Raw genomic sequence first — 8,367 nt, 5'->3', positions numbered from 1 at the left:
TTTATTTTCTTCACTAGATTCCTTTTAATATGTCATATACCTTTTAATGTTCCATTATTCTTTCACTGTTTTTAGATAGATGTGATAAATAAACAGATAATGTGTGATTTATCATTCCATACTGTCCTAAAAGACTCACATTAATTCCATTTCCTAAATCATTAACTATGATATCCAATTTTTTAAAATAATTTTTTAAAATTTATTTTTCAATTAGAGTTGAGGTACAGTATAGTTTCAGGTGCACAATCCAGTGATTAGACATTTATATAACTTACAACGTGATCATCCCAATAAATCTAGTACCATCTAACACAGTGATGGTGAACCTATGACATGCGTGTCAGAGGTGACACGTGAACTCATTTTTTTTGGTTGATTTTTCTTTGTTAAATGGCATTTAAATATATAAAATAAATATCAAAAATATAAGTCTTTGTTTTACTATGGTTGCAAATATCAAAAAAATTCTATATGTGACACGGCACCAGAGTTAAGGTTTTTCAAAATGCTGACACTCCGAGCTCAAAAGGTTTGCCTCATTGATCTAACACATACATAGTTATTATAATATTATTGACTATATTTCCTATGCTGCTGTACTTTACATCCCCATCACTATTTTGTACCTGCTAATTTGTACTTTTAAAAAAAATTCTTATTGTTGAAAGTATTACATATGTCTTCTTTATCCCTCATGGTCCTCTCCAAGACTGCCCCTACCCCTGAGCCAGGCCTTCACACCCCCCCCCCCGCCCCTACATTGTCTGTGTCCATTGGTTATGTATATATGCATACAAGTTCCTTGGTTGATCTCTTATGCCCCGCTCAAGCCCATCCTCTGAGGTTTGACAGTCTGTTCTGCCACAGTCTTATTGCAGCAAGGGTTCAGGAATCTGGAGAAGGTACTGCAACATAAATGGATAGAGACTAGATAAGAAATATAAATTTGGAAGGCATTGTGGGAGCCAGACGGAAACTTCGCTCTAGTGGCAAAGCTCTCCGAATGTCCAGAACCCATGATATTTTATTCACACATTTTACCCTTTATTAAAGCAGATATACATATCAAAGGTAAGGTTTGGTAAACAAAAAGGATTATCAGGTTAGGGGAATTGCCCTCAGCTGTTTGGCAGCAGGTAATAATATGCAGATCTTCAGCCCTGCTGAAGATGTCCATCAGCCTTCTGATGAACTTCTCGTATTGACTATGCTAACTACTGTTCTTAGCCTCCAGCATGTTTGGTGCTTCTATGTCTCTGGATCTATTTTTGTTCATCAGTTTTTGTTGTTCATTATATTCCATAAATGAGTGAGATCATGTGATACTTATTTTCTCTGACTGGAATATTTTGCTTAGCATAATGCTCTCCAGGTACATCCATGCTGTTGCAAATAGTAAAAGTTCTTTCATTTTTACAGCAGCATAGTATTCCATTGTGTAGATGTAACACAGGTTTTTAATCCACTCATCTACTGATAGGCACTTAGGCTGTTTCCAAATCTTAGCTATTGTAAATTGCATTGCTATGAACTTCGGGGTGCAAACATTCTCACTGATTGGTGTTTTGGGTCTGTTAGGATATATTCCTAGAAGTGGGATCACTGGGTCAAATGGGAGTTCCATTTTTAATTTTTTGAGGAAACTTCATACTGTTTTCCACAGAGGCTGCACCAGTCTGCATTACCACCAGCAGTGTACCAGGGTTCCCTTTTCTCCACATCCTTGCCAGTATTTTTCATTTGTTGATTTTTTGATGATAGCCATTCAGAAAGGTGTCAGATGGTACCTTATTGTCATTTTGATTTGCATCTCTCAAATGATTAGTGACTGAACATTTTTTCATATGCCTCTTGGCCTTCTGTATGTCAGGTTTCCAGAAGTGTCTATTTAGGTACTTTGCCCATTTTATGATTGGATTGTTTATCTTTTTTTTGTTAAGTTGTATGAGTTCCTTGTAAATTTTGGAGATTAAACCCTTATCGGATGTAACATTGACAAATATGTTCTCTCATACAGTGGGTTCCATTTTCATTCTGTTGATGCTTTCTTATTCTGTGCAGAAGCTTTTTATTTTGATGTAGTCCCATTTGTTTATTTTCTCCTTAGTTTCCATTGTCTTAGGAGATGTATTAGTAAATGTATTGCTACAAGATATGTTTGAAATTTTGCTGTATATGGCTTCTTCTAAGATGTTTATGGTTTCCATTCATACATTTAAATATTTTATTAATTTTTAACTTACCTCGTGCAATATTGGTGGGAATGCAGACTGGTGCAGCCACTGTGGAGAACAGTATGGTGTTTTTTTTTTTTATTTTTTATTTTTTTATTTTTATTTTTTTTATTTTATTTTTATTTTTTTTTATTTTTCGCTAAAAGTATTACAAAGGGTATTACATAAGTGTCCTTTTTTCCCCCCCACCCTTGACAAGCCCCTGCCCTCCCTTACCCCCCAGTGTCTTATGTCCATTAGTTATGGTTATATGGATGCATACAAGTCCTTCGGTTGATCTCTTACTCCCCTCCCTCCTGTCCCCCAACCCTCCCTGGCCTTCCCACAGCAGTTCGACAATCAGTTTGAGGCAGCTCTGCCACTGTATTTATTATTGTTCAAAAGTTTGTAATGGTCTTAATTATCCATGAAAGAGTGAGATCATGTGGTATTTTTCCTTCATTGACTGGCTTGTTTCACTTAGCATAATGCTCTCCAGTTCCATCCATGCTGTTGCAAATGGTAAGAGTTCCTTCTTTTTTACAGCAGCATAGTATTCCATCGTGTAGATGTACCACAGTTTTCTAATCCATTCATCTACTGATGGGCACTTAGGCTGTTTCCAGATCTTAGCTATGGTGAATTGTGCTGCTATGAACATCTGGGTGCATATATCCTTTCTGATTGGTGTTTCTGGTTTCCTGGGATATATTCCTAGAAGTGGGATCACAGGGTCAAATGGGAGTTCCATTTCCAATTTTTTGAGGAACCTCCATACTGCCTTCCATAGTGGCTGCACCAGTCTGCATTCCCACCAGCAGTGCACAAGTGTTCCTTTTTCTCCACATCCTCTCCAGCACTTGTCGTTTGTTGATTTGTTGATGATGGCCATTCTGACAGGTGTGAGATGGTACCTCATTGTTGTTTTGATTTGCATCTCTCGGATGATTAGTGACTTTGAGCATGTTTTCATATGTCTCTTGGCTTTCTGAATGTCCTCTTTTGAAAGGTGTCTATTTAGATCCTTTGCCCATTTTTTGATTGGATTGTTTATCTTCTTTTTGTTAAGTTGTATGAGTTCCCTATAAATTTTGGAGATTAAGCCCTTATCAGATATGACGTTGGCAAATATGTTTTCCCAAGAGGTGGGTTTTCTTGTTGTTTTGTTGATGGTTTCTTTTGCTGTGCAGAAGCTTTTTATTTTGATGTAGTCCCATTTGTTCAGTTTCTCTTTAGTTTCAACTGCCCTAGGAGCTGTATCAGTGAAGAAATTGTTTTGGCATATGTCTGAGATTTTGTTGCCTTTGTATTCTTCTAGAATTTTTATGGTTTCCTGTCGTACATTTAAGTCCTTTATCCATTTCGAGTTTATTCTTGTGAATGGTGTAAGTTGGTGGTCTAGTTTCATTTTCTTGCATATATCTGTCCAATTTTCCCAACACCATTTATTGAAGAGACTATCTTGGCTCCATTGTATGTTCATGCCTCCTTTGTCAAAAATTAATTGAGCATATTGGTTCGGGCTAATTTCTGGACTCTCTATTCTATTCCACTGATCTATATGTCTGTTCTTGTGCCAGTACCAGGCAGTTTTGAGAACAGTGGCTTTGTAATACAGCTTGATATCTGGCATTGAGATCCCGCCTACTTTGTTCTTTCTCAGGATCGTTGCAGCTATTCGGGGTCTTTTTTTATTCCAGATGAATTTTTGGAGAGTTCGTTCTAGATCTTTGAAGAAGGCCATTGGTATTTTAATGGGGAGTGCGTTGAATGTATAGATTGCTTTGGGTAGTATAGACATTTTAATGATGTTGATTCTACCAATCCAAGAACATGGTATGTTCTTCCATCTGTTTATGTCTTCTTCTATCTCTTTTTTCAACGTCCTGTAGTTTTCTGAGTAGAGGTCTTTAACCTCTTTAGTTAAGTTTATACCTAGGTATCTTAATTTTTTTGGTACGATGGTAAATGGGATTGTTTTTCTAATCTCTCTTTCTGAAAGTTGACTATTGGAGTATAGAAATGCCTCAGATTTCTTGGGGTTAATTTTGTATCCTGCTACATTGCCAAATTCATGTATTAAGTCTAGTAGCTTTTTGATGGAGTCTCTAGGGTTTTGTATGTATAATATCATGTCATCTGCAAATAAGGACAGTTTTACTTCCTCTTTTCCAATTTGGATGCCTTTTATTTCTTCTTCTTGCCTAATTGCAATGGCTAATACTTCCAGTACTATGTTGAACAGGAGTGGTGAGAGTGGGCATCCCTGTCTTGTTCCTGTTCTTAGGGGAAATGGTGTTAGTTTTTGTCCATTGAGTATGATGTTGGCTGTGGGCCTGTCATATATGGCTTTTATTATGTTGAGGTATGACCCTTCTATTCCCACCTTTCTGAGAGTTTTTATCAAAAATGGGTGTTGGATTTTGTCGAATGCTTTTTCTGCATCGATATGACCATGTGGTTTTTTTCTTTCAATTTGTTTATGTGATGTATCACATTTATTGATTTACGGATGTTGTACCATCCTTGCATCTCTGGGATAAATCCTACTTGGTCATGGTGTATGATCTTTCTGATGTACTGCTGGATCCGATTTGCTAAGATTTTGTTGATGATTTTGGCATCTACGTTCATGAGGGATATTGGCCTGTAATTCTCTTTCATTGTGATGTCTTTACCTGGTTTTGGTATTAGGGTGATGCTGGCTTCATAGAATGAGCTTGGAAGTGTTCCTTCCTCTTGAATTTTTTGTAGTAGTCTGAGGAGGATAGGTTTTAGTTCTTCCTTGAATGTTTGGTAAAACTCCCCTGTGAAGCCGTCTGGCCCTGGGCTTTTGTTTGCTGGAAGCTTTCTGATGACTGCTTCAATTTCTTCCATAGTTATTGGCCTATTGAGGTTTTTAGATTCTTCCTGATTGAGTTTTGGAATGTTGTATTTTTCTAGGAATTTGTCCATTTCCTCCAGGTTGTCTAGTTTGTTGGAGTAGAGTTGCCCGTAGTATTGTTTAACAATCATTTGTATTTCTGTGGGGTCTGTTGTTATTTACCCTCTTTCATTTCTGATTTTGTTTATTTGGGGCCTCTCCCTTTGCTTCTTGGTGAGCCTGGCTAGAGGTTCCTCAATCTTGTTTATCCTTTCAAAGAACCAGCTCTTGGTTTCATTGATTTTCTGTATTGTTTTTTTTTTTTTTTTTTGGTCTCTATGTCATTTATTTCTGCTCTAATCTTTATTATCTCCTTCCTTCTGCTCACTCTGGGGTTTTCTTTTTGCTCTCTTTTCAATTCTTTGAGTTATAGAGTTAGATGATTTACTACCATTTTTTCTTGTTTTTTGAGATAGGCCTGTAGAGCTATAAACTTCCCTCTCAGGACTGCTTTCGTTGTGCCCCATAGGTTTTAGATTGTTGTGTTTTCATTGTCATTAGTATCCAGGATGTTTTTAATTTCTTCTTTGATCTCATTGGTAACCCAATCAATATTTAATAACATGCTATTCAGCTTCCAAGTGTTTGAATATTTTGGGTTGTTTTTATTGTAGTTTATTTCTAATATTATGCTATCATGGTCTGAGAAGATGCTTTTTATGATTTCAATCTTCTTGAATTTGGGGAGACTTTGCTTGTGACCCAATATGTGGTCTATTTTTGAATCTGTCCCAAGAGCACTTGGGTAGAATGTATATTCCACAGCTTTAGGGTGAAGTGTTCTGAAGATGTCTATTAGGTCCATCTGATCTAATGAGTCATTTAGGATTGCTGTTTCTTTGCTGATTGTTTGTCTAGTGGACTTATCCAGTGATGTCAGTGGTATATTAAAGTCCCCTACTATGATTGTATTGTTGTTGATCTCTCCCCTGATATCTTCCAGAAGTTTTCTTATGTATGTGGGTGCTCCTGCATTGGGTGCATATATGTTTACCAGGGTTATATCTTCTTGTTGTATTGATCCCTTTAGTATTATGAAGTGGCCTTCCTTATCTCTGGTTATGGCCTTCACTTTGAGATGTATTTTGTCAGATATAAGTATTGCTACCCCAGCTTTCTTTTCCTTTCCATTTGCGTGAAAGATATTTTTCCATCCCTTCACTTTCAGTCTGTGTGAGTCCCTTCTAATGAGGTGGGTCTCTTGTAGACAGCAGATGTATGGGTCATGTTTTTTTATCCATTCAGCCACTCGATGTCTTTTGGTTGGAGCATTTAGTCCATTTACATTTAAAGTTATTATTGAAAGGTACTTGTTTGTAGCCATTTCTTTTTTTGTGTGTGTGTGGCTGTTTTCTTTCTGAGCTTGATGTTTCTTCTTTTTACACCAGTCCCTTTAGCATTTCTTGCATGGCTGGCTTGGTGGTGATAAACTCCCTTAGCCCTTTTTTGTCTGTGAAGCTTCTTATTTCCCCTTCAATTTTGAATGATAGCCTTGCTGGATAGAGTATTCTTGGATTCAGTCCTTTGCTTTGCATCACTTTGTAGATTTCCGTCCATTCTTTTCTGGCCTGATGTGTTTCTGTTGAGAAATCATTTGATAATCTAATGGGAGATCCCTTGTATGTTACTTTCCGTCTCTCTCTTGCAGCCTGTAAGATTCTCTCTTTATCCTGAACATTTGCCATGGTAATTATGATGTGTCTTGGTGTGGGTCTTTTCGGGTTCACCTTGTTTGGGACTCTCTGGGCTTGTGTGACTTTTTTCTTCCCCACCTCAGGGAAGTTTTCTGATATTATTTCTTCGAATAGGTTTTCTAATCCATGTTCATCTTTCTGTTGTTCTGGCACCCCTATTATTCGTATGTTGTTTCGTTTCATGTTGTCCCAAAGCTCCCTTAGGCTCTCCTCCTGTCTTTTAACACTTGGAGTGCGGGTGAATTTCCCGCCAAAATATAAGATGGCTCTGTCTTTTGGTTTTGTTCCATCCACCAAAAGGGTGGATTACAAACAAATATTTGGTAATACGCAGTTACAATCGGCCCGAGTTTACACGTTTCCCGCACTCCACCGCAAATCTATATGAACCGAGTTAAAGACGGCTCCCGCGGAGTACGCGCAATTCACGCGAGCCGACTTAACTCGTTTCCCGCACTCCAAGTGTTAATTTTTTTCTCCATTTGCCGTACAGTTTGAGTGTGTTTTGCTTCCTTGTCTTCTAATTCACTAATTCGGTCCTCCGCTTCTCCCAGTCTACTGTTGATACTTTCAATGGAGTTTTTTATTGAAGCTATGTCGCTCTTCATTTCTTCTTGGGACTTACTTAAGTTGTTGATTTTTTCATCTGTTTCTTCTAGCTTCTTGCATAAGTAGTTGAGTTTTTCATCTGTTTCTTCTTGCTTCTTGAACATCTGGTGCATGTACTCTAGGAACCTTATTCTGAATTCTTTTTCCGTCATGTTGCATATCTCTGTCTCACTTAGCTGCTTTTCTGGCGAGTCCTCCTTTTCTTTCCTTTGGGGGTTTCTTTGTCTACCCATGTTTGATCTCACTGACATATCTAGTTGTTGAGTCGTTCAGTGGCTGGACCCTGGGTGGCAGTGGCTGCTCCCTGGGTGGCAGTGGCTCCTCGGGCTGTGGTTGCTCCTTGGGCGGTTGTGGTAGCAGCGGCTCCTCTGTTGATAGCAGAGCCTCTGGTGGGTGCTGTTCACAGCTGTGGTGGCTCTTCTGGCTGGTGGAGGGAGGCTTCACACACAGCAACTGTTCCCCAGGCAGAGCGTATGGTGATCAGGAGGCCGCTGTTGCTTGAATCTGCTGCGTTGATTTAAAGGCACAAAATACAACACAACAAGGCACAACCTACCAGGCACTAAACACTATTGTATTTACGACATTACTAACCCCAAATAAAGGTGGCCACCCGAGCTAAGAGAGTTGAGAGATAAGGGGGAAAGAAGAGAAAAAGGTAGAAGAGAAAAAAGAAAGAAAAAAAGGAGTGCAAAAATGAAATTGGGAAAAGGGAGGGGAAAAAGAGGAGGAAAAAAAAAGAGTAAGAGAGAAAAGAGAATGAAGTATAAAAGGGGAAGAGACTATTTATATGAGGAGAAAACCCCTATAGGTCCGCCACTAATACCAACAAATTACAGCAACAGATTCCTGGAGATGAATACAAACTACAAACAACCAATAATATCAAAGCGACGCAAGGGGAAACAGAAACACAGAAATAACC

Source organism: Myotis lucifugus, unplaced genomic scaffold (assembly GCF_000147115.1).
Source record: "Myotis lucifugus unplaced genomic scaffold, Myoluc2.0 scaffold_7, whole genome shotgun sequence".
NCBI lineage: Eukaryota > Metazoa > Chordata > Mammalia > Chiroptera > Vespertilionidae > Myotis > Myotis lucifugus.
The sequence above is the reverse complement of the archived record's forward strand: the minus strand, read 5'-3'. Positions refer to the sequence as shown.